The sequence below is a fragment of the Cetorhinus maximus genome, chromosome 1 (genome assembly GCF_964194155.1).
Source record: "Cetorhinus maximus chromosome 1, sCetMax3.hap1.1, whole genome shotgun sequence".
NCBI classification, from domain to species: Eukaryota; Metazoa; Chordata; class Chondrichthyes; order Lamniformes; family Cetorhinidae; genus Cetorhinus; species Cetorhinus maximus.
This window is the reverse complement of record NC_135879.1, coordinates 99,215,328-99,231,619: the sequence shown is the minus strand read 5'-3', so window position 1 is coordinate 99,231,619 and position 16,292 is coordinate 99,215,328.

The window sequence follows — 16,292 nt, the reverse complement described above, 5'->3', positions numbered from 1 at the left end:
CCCACCTATGGCACCTCCCCATGCCCACGCAGAAGATGCAACACCTGCCCCTTCACTTCCTCTCTCCTCACCGTCCAAGGGCCCAAACACTCCTTTCAAGTGAAGCAGCATTTCACTTGCATTTCCCCTAACTTAGTCTACTGCATTCGTTGCTCAAAATGCGGTCTCCTCTACATCGGAGAGACCAAACGCAAACTGGGCGACCGCTTTGCAGAACACCTGCGGTCTGTCCGCAAGAAAGACCCAAACCTCCCTGTCGTTTGCCATTTTAACACTCCACCCTGTTCTCTTGCCCACATGTCTGTCCTTGGCTTGCTGCATTGTTCCAGTGAAGCCCAAAGCAAACTGGAGGAACAGCACCTCATCTTCCGACTAGGCACTTTACAGCCTTCCGGGCTGAATATTGAATTCAACAACTTTAGATCTTAAACTCCCCCTCCCCCCATCCCCACCCCGTTTCTCCCCCCTCCCTTTTTTTTTTCAATAATTTATATAGATTCTTCTTTTCCCACCTATTTCCATTATTTTTAAATCTAAAACTAAAACTTTGTTAGTCTTTCCACCCCACCCCCACTAGAGCTGTACCTTGAGTATCCTGCCTTCCATTCTTAATTAGCACTTTTCTTAGATAATATCACCACCTTCAACACCTCTTTGATCCTTTTGTCTGTGACATCTTTTGATTATCTGCTCCTATCACTGCTTGCTTGTCTCCACAATCACCCCACCCTCAACTTCTCTCTCCCCCCCCGCCCCCCCCACCTTAGACCAGCTTATATTTCACCCCTCTCCTAACTATACTCACTTCTGCCGAAGGGCCGTGAAGGCTCGAAACGTTAACTGATTTCTTCTCCACCGATGCTGCCAGACCTGCTGAGTTTTTCCAGGTAATTCTGTTTTTGTTTTGGATTTCCAGCATCCGCAGTAGCTTTTAGCTTTTTGTTTTTATCTCTTCTGTTTAACATCTCAACTGAAAAACTAACCTCTGACAGGGCAGCATTCCCTTAGTAGTGCACTGAAGTGTCAGCATACACATGCCCCTTCATTGCTTTAGTTTACTAGAAACAAACTGAAACAGACATAAACTGGCACATTCAATAATTGCACTCTCGTAAAGAAGCAAGTTGATATTGGGTGTAACATTGGAATGCCCTGTAACTTATAATGAGAAAGCTTCCTGTGACAGCATGTCACATGCTCAAATATCTGTAGTGGGTCTTTGAATCCACAGCCTTCTGGCTCAGAGGTGAAACTGCTGTCATCTGACACCTAAGGGAGTGAAAAAGATGTGAAGAGTTAATTTTACATTTGCTCTAGTTCTTGACTTTGTGAAAGAATATTGAAGTATCAGGGTAAGGTTAAGTGCACAGCCAACAATGAACACTGCTTAATATTTTCATTTAACTTTTACTCTGACATCAATGAAGATTAAGTATTTACACAGTCTAAATATTGATTGCAACTCTGCACTTTATACAGAGGTCATTGTGAGGAAGCTTTCTCATTATAAGTTACAGGGCGTACCAATGTTACACCCAATATCAACTTGCTTCTTTACGAGAGTGCAATTATTGAATGTGCCAGTTTATGTCTGTTTCAGTTTGTTTCTAGTAAACTAAAGCAATGAAGGGGCATGTAGTTTATCAGAGTATAGTACAGGCTGTTCCTCTTACTCATGATCATGCTGCCCCTTGGTGTTATCATCTGTAGACATGGAAACCACTTCCGTGTGTGATGATACCCGCTATACCTCTGCAACAAACAAATGTGTGGCTTTAATATGGTCACTGTACTCATCCAATACTGACTCCTAACTTTTATTTTAACATAACGTCACAATAATTAAATCATGGGATATTTTTCTACATGAAAGACACCATATAAATGCAAGTTACTGTTGTTCTATGTTATTAATTGGGTAGGTTCTATAATCCTGCTAGCCATGGGGCTAGGTGGGGCAGTGGGGCGGTGGGGGGGTGTTTGGGTTTAAGGCTGGTGGTAGTTAGGAAGAAGCGGGGTGGGTAGGGTTCGACCTTAGGGGAGGCCGCCCACCATTCTGCAAAGGGCAACCATCACCCATCTCCCACCCCAATGATCACATCCCCCTCTTCCTTCTAGCCCTTTGAAAACTCTCTTAAAAAAGGGGCTGCCCGCTCCTGCCCAACTGCCCATGCCAAAAGTTTTATGGTGTGGGCAGCGTATTATCAGGGTCAATTGGCTTGGTAACAAGCCTAATTGATCCTTGATTAGCTCCTTAAATATGGTGGGCAGGCAGCCGGTTTCAGCACCCTCCCACCCCCCCCACCCTTCCCTCCATATTATGGGGGTGAGCTCGGGGATGGCGGGAAGGTGGTGGTGTGGACACCTATCCTATTTTACATGCTCCCTCATCCCCCTGCTGGTAACATGCCTGCCAGGAGACACGTAAAATCCAGCCCAATGTTTCAAGTCATTGACCTTTAGTCAGAACGTTTCATCACAATTTGCAAAGACTTTCTCGCTCCATAGAAGCTCCCTGACATGCTTAATATTTCTAGTATTTTCTGCTTTTATTCCAGAATATCTGAGTCTAGGCCTAATTCCATGGCCATGATTTTAAAAAAGAGCGTGGGGAGCGGGGAGAGTTCATTAAAAAAGAATGCGGAGAGACTACATTTTAAAAAGAGTGTGGAGAGCAGGGACACTTAGTTTAAAAAAGAGCGTGGAGAGCGGGGAGATTTCATTTAAAAAAGAGCAGGGAAAGCGTGGAGATTTAATTTAAAAAAGAGCACAGAGAGCGTGGAGACTTCATTTAAAAAAGAGCACGGAGAGCGTGGAAACTTCATTTAAAAAAGAGCACGGAGAGCGTGGAGACTTCATTTAAAAAGAGTGCGGAGAGTGGGGAGACTTCATGTGAGACCAGTGGCGGAGTGATGTCATGAACCACAACGTGACATGAGTGCAGGGAGAGCAGCTGATTGGTGAGTAGGATTGGTGAGTATTTCTAGTCTTTAATGTAAAAGTAAGGTCTTTAGTTTGTGTTTAGGTCTCTAGTCTTTTTTCTCTCTCTTTCTTAAAGATAGCTTGTTAAGTATAAGATCGATACTGGTGTAAAAAAATAATTAGAATAGAGTGCAAAGAGTGGGGGATTCTTCAAATTTAAAGAGCAGGGATACTAGAGGAATTAATTGATAAATTAAATAAAATATGAAAGTGATAGCAGGACGGGTGATGTGTTGCTGCTGCAGCATGTGGGAGCTGTTGGACACCAAGGTGATCCAGAGCGAACACACCTATAGTAAGTGTTTGCAGCTCAAGGAGCTTCGGGTCTGAGTTAAGGACCTGGAGTCCGAGCTGCAGACATTGCGTCACATCAAGGAGGGGGAAAGTTACCTGGAAACTTTACTCCAGGAGGCGGTCACACCCCTCAGATTAGGTAATTCAAATTTGGTCTGTGATCAGGGATAGGAGGGTGTGGCTGCAGGTGAGGCAGGTGTGGGGACCCAAAGGATAGTGTTGAGGAGCCTCGGCCCCTGCAATTGTCCAACAGTTATGAGGTTCTTGCAAGCTGTGTGGATGAGAGTGGGGACTGCAGGGAGGATGAGTGAACTGACCAGGGCACCGTGGTACAGGGGACCATTCAAGTAGGGGGAGGAAATAGGAATGTTGTAATGGTAGGGGACACTATAATTATGGGGATAGATACTGTTCTCTGCAGCCGTGAGCGTGAGTCCCAAAGGCTGTGTTGCCTGCCTGGTGCCAGGGTTAAGGACATCTCCTCAGGGCTGGAGAGGAACTTGGAGTGGGAGGCGAGGGATCTAGTTGTCATCGTCCATGTTGGTACCAACGACGTTGATAGGACTAGAAAGGAGATTCTGCTGAAAGAATTTGAACAGTTAGGAGCCAAATTAAAAAGCAGAATCTCCAAGGTAATAACCTCAGGATTACTACCTGAGCCACTGGCAAACTGGCACAGGGTAAATAAAGTCAAGGAGTTAAATGTGTGGCTCAGAGATTGGTGTGGGTGGAATGGGCTTTAGTTCATGTGGCACTGGCACCAGTACTGGGGTAGAAGGGAGCTGTTCCGGTGGGATGGGCTTCACTTGAACTGTGCTGAGATCAATGTCCTGGGGAATTGAATAACTAGGGCTGTAGAGGAGGCTTTAAACTAAATAGAGGTGGGGGAGGGTTCCGAAGACGGTTCTGGAGAGGGGTTATGTAGGCTTACAAAGCAAAAGGATATGGCAGCATTGCAGGGCAGCTACTTAGGTAAGGATACCCAGAGTGTGACAGGGACAGGGTGTACAAACATAAAAAAGCAGCAGCAAATAGGGTCAAAGGGGGAAAAGATGGTCAAAAGGCAAAATTAAGGCTCTTTACTTAAATCCACGTCATATCCGGAACAAAATAAATGAATTAATGGCACAAATAGAGGTTAATGGCTATAATCTTATAACCATTACAGAGAAATGGGGTGGAATTCCACCCCATGTCTCTGCAGCTGTACATTGGAACCCCCTCCCCACCCCACCTTTGTCGTCTCTGTCTCCCCCTTGTGCCCCCCACCCCCTCACTCTCCCCTACTCCCACTCCCTTTTTCTCTGTTTATTGTGTATATTTTACCTGTATCAGGGAGGGTGTAACACTCCCCGATGGCGGCGACAACATCTTCACCGGTGGCGGGGCCCACTCAGGCCACCTATGCGGAGCCGATAGCCCCTTCAGCCCCTGCATCTCCCACGGCCCCGTCACCATTTAAATTACTGACCCATCAGCTTGGGGTGAAGTGCTAAACCCACCCCACAATGACCATCGAGGCCTGCGTAAAGGCTCTGGCCGGGGCTGTCAGTCCCTCAGCCATAGTTGCAGCTTTGAAAATGTACGGCCGGGCCGTATTCTTTCTAAAGGCCAAGCGGATAGTGCACCTCACTCTCGATAAGGGGCTCATGGTGGGCGGGACGGTCCAGGCGGTGAACCCTATGGAGGCCACCGCCCAGAGGCTCATATTATCAAACATTCCGCCCTTCGTCCCCGATTGGCTCTTCCTCCCCCACCTCTGCCACCTGGGGGAGATGAGGTCGGGGGTGGCGACGATCCCGCTCGGCCTGAAGGATGCCAGCCTCCATCACGTGTACTTCTTCCAGCGCCAGGTTTTTGTTCACCTGGCCCGGGAGGATTGCACTGAGGGGGGTTTTGATGTCGTCTGTGAGGGGGCCGCTACCGCGCTTTATTGGTTGTTGGATGGTGTGCGGTGCCATGCCTGCAAGGGGGTGGGGCACATGAGGAGGGACAGTCCCGCCTCCAAGGCCGCCAATACCATCCAGGCAGCCACGGCTGGCACTGCCACCACTCCCCCCGCCACTACTCCCATCTTCCTCCCCGCAAGGGGAGGTGCCACCAGCAGCCACCACCATCTCGGTTGTTGGTGAGCCGGGGGAAGAGACCCCGTGCCGTAAGAAGGCACAGAGGAAGGCCCGCTTCCTGGAGGCAGCCCCCCAGACCCCTCAAACCCACCCTGATCTCCAGACCCCTGAAGACACCGGCTCGGGGGAACAAAAATCATCTGGCCCTGGCGCCGTCACCGCGCAGGTTCCCAGGTCCGGCGGCAGTGGGGCACACGACCCTGAGCTGGTGGCCCTATTAAAGCGGGTGAACCTGCCCAAACCCCAGAGGGCAGAGCGTCCGAAGGGGCTGGACAAGGTGGCGGGGCCCTCGCAAATGGAGGTCTCCCCAGCCTAACCCAGAAGAGATGCCACCCCTTGGAGGGGGAGGACCTTGTGACTTGTGAGGTCAGATGTGGCCCTCCCCCAGTGAAGAGGTGGTGGCGTCTCCGTCCCGTAAATCCTCGCTCTGCCCTCTGGGTGGAGCCCAAATCTCTGGCCTCTTGCTGCAGTGCCCAGGGACCCTTGGGGGTCAGTGAGGGTATCACCCTTGTGATGGTGCCCCACCCCAACTGACCTTGTATCCCCGAGATGCCATCTGGCCCACCAGGGGACTGCGGCGTGCCTTCATGGCCCCGACCGCTGGGTCATCAGGTGGCGGTGGTGAGAAAGACCTCCCGGCTCCCTCCCAACCTTCAGCACTGGGCACCTCCATGCTAGGTGTGGAGCTTTTTCCAGACTCGCTGGGTGACCCAGTGCCTGAGGGGGAGCGGAGCTCTGAGCCACCGCCACCGCCCTTTGGCCCATATCCCCAAGAGGAGACCAGAGAGGACCCCTCTACCCTTGATCCTGGGGGCGGGATTGAGGTGGATCCAACTGGCAGCTCCCATACTCAATACGGGGGAGGGGTCAGAAGCTGGAGGCGATGACCTTGAGGAGGATGTGGTTTCGGCGGCTGAACACAGGGGATGACTTAGAGTCATTGTCGGGTGAGCTGGTGGATCCCCTGGTGCCCCCCACCGATTCTCCCCTCATCCCTTTGCAGTGGCAAAAGAAAGATATATAACTGCTAATTTCTAACTCTAACCTAAACTCTACCCCTTCTTAAATCTCTATACACACACATACAAGACACAGAAGACACACAAAGACATGGATTTTAAGGATTTGATAAAACAGTTCAATAGCACCAATTCCGGAGTACAGAATTCATTGGATTCATTTTGATCTATGTCTTCCAAATTCCCTTCAGTTCTTGTTGATGACATGAGATGGTCTTCCAACACTTTTAGTCTGTGTTCAGCATTTGCCTTTCAATGTCTCTAACAGTGATTTTCCTTTTTGCCTCTTGACAGGGGTTTTCAGAGAGAGAGAGCAGGTTATAGATATGAGAAGAAAAAGCCAGCTAGCTATTATTGTGGAATTACTGGAATCTTCCTTAGACAGGAGAAAGAGGTTTTAGGTCTTGTTCCTTTCAGGCTAGGAGCTATTTTGCTGCCTTGCTTCTCACACAAAACCTGGTCACCTGGTCAGAGCCAATTAAAACGTTGTTGCCAGGCAGTACCATTGGTCCAGGATTCCTTTCCAGCGCCATCCTGTCTTTCATGGCACACTTTGTTCCAGGACTGCAACATTGTATATATCTCTCATCCTGTTCCAGTGGACATGTCTTTCAAACTGTAGCCATTGTAATTTTAATGCCCAGTCCAGCAGAAAATAAAAAGATATGTTCTTTACAACAGTCCAACAGAAATAAAAAGATATGTTCCTTACATGCCTCCACACTTAAAAGAGATGAAACACCATTTCAAAATGCATTTCATCACAAGGTGTGTGACACATGGACAACAAAACATGAGACTTACTTCCATTCATCCTCCCTCCCCCTTATACAATCTTATATAATCGTCAGCATTTCTTACCCCTTTAACTTATTTTAGTATTTTACACCTGGGACAATGCATCCGCGATCACATTATCTTTACCAGCAATATGAACAATCTTTACATTGAATGGTTGAAACAATAGGCTCCATCTAAACAGTTTCGCATTTCGAGTTTTAAACTTTTCAATGAACGCCAGTGGATTATGGTCAGTGTAAATTAGTGTTTCTTTGTTATCGTGTTGGACATAAACTTCAAAGTGTTGATGAGACAACAACAATGCTAGAGTTTCTTATTCCACTGCAGAGTATTTCCTCTGATATTAATTTAGTTTCTTGTAAAAGTACCCCACTGGCTTCTCTAACCCTAATTTATCATCTTGTAATAGGACTGCACCTACCCCTAAGTCACTAGCATCAATTGCCATTTTAAAAGGTTTGGTAAAGTTAGGATCGCCTTCAGCTTTTCAAAGGCTGCTTGGCATTCTGCCAAAATGTTGTTGCCAGGCATCTCCCTTGATCCAGGACTCCTTTCCGGCACCATCTGTCTTTCATGGCACACTCTGTTCCAGGACTGCAACATTGTATATATCTCTCATCCTGTTCAAGTGCGCATGTCTTTCAGCCTGCAGCTATTTTAATTTTAATCCCCAGTCCAACAGAAAATAAAAAATAATGTTCTTTACAACAGCCCAATAGCAATAAAAAGATATGTTCCTTACAATATTTATTACAAGATGATGTGTGCACTGAATTCAGAAGTAATGAGTCCACTAACTCATTTAGGGATTTAAAAAATTAAATTAAAATATTTATTAACTAAATAAAAGATTTAAAGCACATACATAAGACTTCAATTACTTAATACTATAACAAATCCTAAAATTCCTAATTAACCTGACTCTAAATTACACACCCCCTTTAAGACAACAGTCCAAAATAGATTATACATTTAAAAAGCAAGCCAGCAAGTTACCACAGTACCCACTCGACAGTGGAAGTCCAAAAGCTTGCCTCCAACTTTAGTTACTGGACACATCAGACTTGTGCACAAATGGCTGTTTCACACACTCCTGTTAGATCTTACATGGTCCCCAGCATAGCCTTTCACTCTCCTTTTCATATGTTTCTCTCTTTAATCTGTAAATTCCATTATTCCATTTGTCTTTGGAAATGCATTTTTCCCATAATATAAAAACTTTCATGTTGCCAATATTGTCAGTAACCTTTGGGAAAAATAAACATTCTGTTTGGCCTTGCTTATCTGGCTAGTTGTAAACATCTTAACATCCATTTGAAATCCAACTAACTTCTTCGCTTATCTAAAAATGCAAATTCCCTTCACCCCTTACATGCTAAAACAGCATCCATGTTTACTCATTAGCAATTCAAGTACATTTCTACACCTAGTTTCTTTTGATAATTTCAAGCTTTCAGTCTCTGTGACTCCAAATGTAATTAAATCACACAGTCAGAACTATCTACACTCGCACCCATAAACCTACTTGACAATAAACCAGAGTAATATTATGAAAATTATTATAACCCTGCAGCTACACCATGATATTCCTGAGACATCCACAGCGGAGGTGGAGGCAGCCTTTTGACTGCTACGCCCTGTCTGTGATTACCTTGGCAGGCTTCCTCTAGAGGGCTGTGACCTGGAGGGCCCTGGCCTGCTTTCAGGGTCCTGCTGTGTGGCAGTAGCACCCTCCTCAGCCTGGGGAGCTGGAGCTGCTGAGGTCACAGGAAGAGAGGATTCAGATGGACAGGACACTCTTGGGATTCACCTGGATGGATGGCCCCACCTGTTGATCCTCCTTCTTATGGGAGCCTGAGGGCCCCTGGCTGACTCCTTGAGGAGAAGGGGTAGCAGGAGAGAGATTGGGCTGCCCTGCACCCTCTCGTGTACACACTGTTGGAGGGCCAACTATGGCATTAGCAATGGAGTTCAGCCCACACAGTGGGGGAGGAGTGACGTCCTGAACCAAGGTCTCCATGGCAGCCGCCATCCTACCAGTGTTGACTTCGGTGCTTGGCATGCCGGCGCTAACACCTCAGCCTGAAAGGGGATGGATTTCTCCATTGTGCCTTGCAATCTGAGGAGTGCAGTGGACATCCCTTCCTGATGTTCCTGAGCTTGCTTTTGCAGCTCCAGCAACTGTGACATGACTGTGTCCAAAGGCTTGTCATCTGACACAGACTCAGCAATTCTTTGGCCTCCAGCAGTCCTCCGAGTGCCGGACACCTGGAAAGCTTCCCTCGGGGCTTGATTGAAGGCCCTCGGTGAGTTTCCCAGATGTACCTGCAGAAGCAAGTGGAGAAAATTAGTGCATGGCAGTGGCCTGTGAAACAGGACACATCACTCATGGCATGATTGGCTGATTAATGTTGCACTGCTGGTTCTTCACTTGTTAGAGCTCTGCCAACCTCACCATCAACATAGTAATGGTCCAGATCCTCACCAGCCAGCTGGATGGCTCAGTTTTCAAAGTCCGTGAGGACCTTGATTTCAGGCGTTTCTCCACCAGTCTGCAACCTCTCCCTCCTTTTGTCTGCTAGCTTGTCCTGCATGAATAGAGATGGAGAGAGTGTAAGTAGGGTGCCTGCCAGGCCAGATGATAAGTATGTATGGCATGTGTGGGTGGTGAGTGGTCCCATGGATGGGATGAGGACAATGAAGATGTGTGTGTGAGAGAGTGAATGGTGATGTCCCTTGAACTGGCAGTGAGTGAGGGCCTTGTGGATGTGTGATGGGTTTGTGAGTGTGAGTTGACAGTGATGATAAGAGTGACTTACCCTGGTGGAATGGAGGAGATCATTCATCCACTTGCGGCACTGGGTGGCTGTCCATTTTTGCAGAGCATTGGTGCTGACCACTGCTGCCACCGCCTCCCAAGCTGGATTAGTGATGTTGCTGCCCATCCTGCAGCCAGAACAAGGTAGAGGACATCACGGCGAGATCCACTGCATCCAAAAGGTGCTCGAGGGACACACCATTGAACCTGGGGGCTGCAGCCTTCTTGCCTTTTAGGGCCATGTCTTCTGTGCAGCAGTCGAGGGCTGGAAGCCCTGAGAGGTGTGCACGCAGCTGCACTTTAAATATGGCGTCCGACATGATAAAGCAGTGAGGTGATGGTGTGGCGGAAGAATGAGAGCCCTCCCGCCATGGAAGTGGCACGTTTCCCAGGAATGCATATTTAATGCGGCGAGTTTGGAACAATACGGCGTGAAAAGCCGCCATTGCAGCCAGCAGGTAAAATGTTGTTTTACCTGCCCGCTCCCGCACTTAGTGTAAATCTGGGATGATTCCGCTCTAAGTCGCCATGTGATACAAATAAGTTGGTGTAAATCAATCTGAACTTAATATTTTTTGTAGATATGTGATTTACACGTAACAGAAATTTTAATTCACAGAATCTCAGTGCAGAAGGAGGCCAGTCAGCCTGCTGTGTCAGCACCAGGTCTCTGAATGAGCAATTAATCTAGTGCCATTCTCCCGCTTTCTCCCTGTAACTCTGCAAATTCTTCCTTTTCAGGTAACATTCTAATTCCGTTCTAAATGCTTCGATTGAACCTGCCTCCAACATGCTTTCAGGCAGTGCATTACAGACCTTAACCACTCACTGTGTGAAGAAGTTTTTCCTCATGTTGCTATTGCTTCTTTTGCCAATTACTTTAAATCTGTCCCCTCTCGTTCTCAATTCCGTTCACGAGTGGGGACATTTTCTCCCTATCTACACTGTCCAGACCCCTCATGATTCTGAACACCTCCACCAAATCTCCTGCAGTCTGTCCAATGCCTTCACATCTTTCCTAAAGTGCAGCACCCAGAACTAGATGCAATCCCCAGCTGAGGCCAAACTAGCGTCTTATACAAGTTCATTTGTATTTTAATTTTAAAGTTTGTCGAAATGGAATTGTGTTTCACCTGCCAATTGGTGGATGCTGTTTGTACCAGACACAATGGGATGAAAATCGGGTAGGTTGTACAATGGCTGGGTGACGCCAAATTACCAGCCTGGCAGTGAAGGTAAAAATAATCCCCAATATCTGGTGGAGAGGAAAGGGGAAGAGAAAAGTCAAAAGAGAAAAAATAGTGAGAATACTAAAACAACGATTCAAAACTGTGATTTATAAAATACCTATGATGATTTACAGACTTATTTGGACATTACCCAGAAAATCCAGGGATCTGAAGCAAAAGCAAAACTACAAAAATGTTTCATGAGTTTAACCATGAGTGGTTTTGCTAAATCAGAAAAACATTTATGAAATGTAAAATCTAACCCTAATCATCATACCTAGAATTCTTTTTAAAAAACACACCTTCCTGAAGTCTTTGTGTTACTTCAATAATTTCTTACTATAATTTGTCTTACCACAAATTATAGTGTGAGCAAAGCACAACAGTGCGGCTTGTTTACAGTTGCTGGGGGTGATTTCCCCTGGATACCTTAGGTGTTAAGAGCCTCTGAGGTGACTAAGATGCAGTCTTAAGCTGCAATACTGGATTTGCACACATTTAGTGCAAGATGCCACCTTGGAAAAGGAGTTGAAGCGCAGGCTGGAGATAGTTGCTAGAGAATCAATTAGGGGCTGATTGACAATTAAATTGCTCGATAGAGCTCATTAAGAAGCTGCATGTGATTTTGATGTGATTTTAATGATCTCTCCTAACAAGTGTTGCCCAGTTGGGTGGGACTGCACTCACCTTGGTCTATTCTTATCTATCTAATTGTAGCTGAAGAATCACTTGCAATGTCCTCTCTTCCTACTCCTATACTGTTACCTCTGGTGCCCCCAAAGACCTATCCTTGGCGACCTCCTGTCCCATCTACATTCTGCCCCTCGAAGGCTGCACTCAAAAGCAAAGCAATAGTTTGCACTTGTATGCTTACACCCCGCTCTATCTCACCACCTCTCAGCTCCTCCACTTATGCTAAATTATCAGACTTCTTATCTGACACCTAGGGCAGAATTTTGCCCTTGTCGGGTGGACGCGGCAGGCAGGCCCGGGAGCAGTTGTGAAGCCGACCATTGCCCACGATCAGGCCCGACATGGATTTCATGATGGCTGGCCAATTAATGAGCAGCCAGTGTGAAACATGTGCTGCAGCGCTCAGTGCTGCCGGGGTGGGGACGTGAGGAGCACAAGCATGGAAGTGTGTGCGTGCAGTAAAAGCTCCCTAAGGCACAGAGCTGCCTCAGGAAGCCGAATAATTTTAAAAATAAAAAATAAAGAATTTAAAAATGTTAATAACATGTCATCCCGTGTGACTTTGTCACATGAGCAGCGACATGTTAGAAATTAGTTTGAAAATCTTTTTTTAAAAAATCAATGATCGAAATCTCATCGCGCCCGTGGATGAGGTTTTGCAAAAAATCCAAAAGCTGCTTGGCCTTTTCGCCTGCCCGCCAACCATAAGGTTAGACAGGGAGTGAAAAATTTCATTTAATTAGAACTTTAATGACCTTAATAGGCCTGTTAATTGTTCGCGGGCACCCTGCCGACTCCCGCGCGGTGCCAACCGAAATATCACGTGAGTGCACAATGACATCGGGACGCTTGCTCAATATCATTGCCTGTCACCTTACATTTGTTCAGGTTGGGCGTGCTCCCGTCCAATGAGTGTGATATTCTGCCCCTAGTAATGGATGAACAGAAATTTCCTCCAATTAAATATCGGGAAGCTATTGTCTTTGATCCCCACAAAACTTTCTGTTCCTAGCAACTGACTCTATCCGTTTCCCTGGCAACTATTTGAGACTAAAGGAGACAGTTTTCAACCTTGGTGTCATATTTGACCCCAAGATAAGCTTCCAGCTGCATATCCGTGACATTACTAAGACTGACATCACCTGATTTCACTCCTGGGAAACAGAATCACACAGTGCAGAAGAGGCCCTTCGGACCATCGAGTCTGCACCGACACGTGACAAACACCTGACCTACCTACCTAATTCCATTTACCAGCACTTGGCCCATAGCCTTGAATATTATGACGTGCCAAGTGCTCATCCAGGTACTTTTAAAGTGTGTGAGGCAAACCGCCTCCACCACTCTCTGGGTAAAAAAGTTTTTCCTCACATCCCCCTAAACCTCCTGCCCCTCACTATGAACTTATGTCCCCTCGTGATTGACCCTTCGACTAAGGGGAACAGCTGCTCCCTATCCACCCTGTCCATGCCCCTCATAATTTTGTACACCTCAATCAGGTTGCCCCTCAGTCTTCTCTGCTCCAACAAAAACAACCTAAGTCTATCCAACCTCTCTTCATAACCTAAATGTTTCATCCCAGGCAACATCCTGGTGAATCTCCTCTGCACCCACTCCAGTGCAATCACATTCTTCCTATAATGTGGCAACCAGAACTGAACACAGTGCTCCAGCTGTGGCCTCACCAAGGTTCTATACAACTCCAACATGATCTCCCTACTTTTGTAATCTATGCCTCGATTGATAAAGGTAAGTGTCCCATATGCCTTTTTCACCACCCCACTAACATGCCCCTCCGCCTTCAGAGATCTATGGACACACATGCCAAGGTCCCTTTGTTCCTCAGAACTTCCTGTCATGCCATTCATTAAATACTTCCTTGTCAAATTACTCCTTCCAAAGTGTATCACCTCTCACTTTTCAAGGTTAAATTCCATCTGCCACTTATCTGCCCATTTGACTCTCCCATCTATATCTTCCTGTAGCCCAAGACACTCAACCTCACTGTTAACCACCCAGCCAATCTTTGTGTCATCCGCAAACTTACAAATCGTACCCCCCACATGTTGATCTATGTCATTTATATAAATGACGAATAATAGGTGACCCAGCACAGATCCCTGTGGTACGCCACTGGACACTGGCTTCCAGTCACTAAAGCAACCTTCTGTCATCACCCTCTGTCTCCTACAACTAAGCCAATTTTGAATCCACCATATCAAATTACCCTGTATCCGATGTGCATTTGCCTTCTTTATAAGTATCCCATGTGGGACCGTTAGGGGGAAATTAAAAATGCTAAAAGAAAATACAGTAAGAATTTACTGAAAAACCTTAAAATCTCCAGGCAGACATGGCTGCTAAACAAATTAAGAGTTGAAGATTACCAGATGAACATTGCACAGCCTTGAGAGTCAGGCTGAAGATACAAGCAGGAAATAAATTAGATTAGACGTACTCCCCTCTCACATAGGGAAGGGGCAGATGGTTTTAACTTTGATATGGGAAGACATACAATGGACAAAGAGGGGGCTTTGATGAAACACAAACAGTCCTGAGCTGTGAGAACCAAGGCCTTTGCGTACGTGTTTTAATTTTGATTGGGTAATATAATAATGTATACCTCTTTTAGAATAATTGGGTAGCAAAATCACATGTTTATGTACTCAATAGGATAGAGTTAGCATGGGACGGTGTGACAGTTACCGATTGGATGTATTCAAATGTACTCAAATGTATTATAAGAAAAAGTACAAAAGTAATGAAATGTAATCAATCTGGGAGCTGGGCCTTCATTCTTTGCATATGCTTGAATAAAACCGGTTAAAGGAAGCCTGAGTCTCTGTGGTCGCTGTGTGATCAGGGATTGTAACTTCTCCTCTTCAACTGGTCTATGTGGTAGTTGCAGGATTGGAGGGAGTACCGTTTTCAGACCTTGTCAAAGGCTTTGCTGAAATCCATATAAACTACATCAACTGCACTACCCTCATCTACACACCTGGTCACCTTCTCAAAAAATTCAATCAAATTTGTTAAGCATGACCTCCCTCTGACAAAGCCATGCTGACTATCCCTGATCAAACCTTGCTTCTCCAAGTGGAGATAGATTCTTTCCTTCAGAATTTTCTCCAATAGTTTCCCTACCACTGACGTGAGACTCACTGGCTTGTAGTTCCCTGGCTTATCTCTACAACCCTTCTTAAATAGCGGAACCACATTAACTGTTCTCCAGTCCTCTGGCACCTCCCCCGTGGCCAGAGAGGAATTAAAAATTTGGGGCAGAGCCCCTGCGATCTCCTCCCTTGCCTCCCTCAGCAGTCTGGGACATAAATCATCTGGACCTGGAGATTTGTCCATTTTTAGGCCTGCCAACACCTCCAATACCTTGTCAGTCCCTATATCAATTTGCCCAAGAACCTCACAGTCTCTCTCCCCGAGTTCGTACCTTCATCCTCATTCTCTTGGGTGAAGACGGATGTGAAGTATTCGTTCAACACTCTACCGATGTCCTCTGGCTCCACCCATAGATTGCCCCCTTGGTCCCTTATGGGCCCTACTCTTTCCCTGGTTATCCTCTTCCCATTGATATACATTTAGAATATCTTGGGATTTTCCCTACTTTTACCAGCCAGAGCTTTCTCATATCCCCTCTTTGCTCTCCTAATTGCTTTCTTAAGCTCCACCCTGCACTTTCTGTACTCCACTAATGCCTCCGCTGATTTGCTTCCCTTGTATCTGCTAAAAGCCTCTCTTTTCCTTCTCATCGTATCCTGAATAACTCTGGTCATCCATGGTTCTCTGGGCTTGTTACTCCTTCCTATTACCCTAGAGGGAACATGTTGAGCCTGTACCCTCCCCATTTCCTTTTTGAATGCCCCCCATTGCTCCTCTGTAGATTTCCCTACAAGTAGCTGTTCCCAGTCTATCTTGACCAGATCCTGCCTTATTTTACTAAAATCCGCTCTCCCCCAATTCAAAACATTTTTTTGCAACTTGTCTATTTCTTTGTCCATAACAAGCTCAAATTGTACTGTGTTCTGGTCGCTTTCACTAAAATGCTCCCCCACCACCACCTCAGCCACCTGTCCAGCTTCATTCCCCAGAATTAGGTCCAGCACTGCGTTGTCCCTTGTTGGGCCCTCTACATATTGACCTAAAAGTTCTCCTGTACACATTTCAAGAAATCCACTTCATCCAAGCCCTTAACACTATGTCTATCCCAATTAATGTTGGGAAAGTTGAAATCACCTAATATAATTACCCTATTATTATTGTCAGCTCACCTGCTGCTGAAACTCTCATCAATGTCTGTGTTACCTCTAGACGTGAC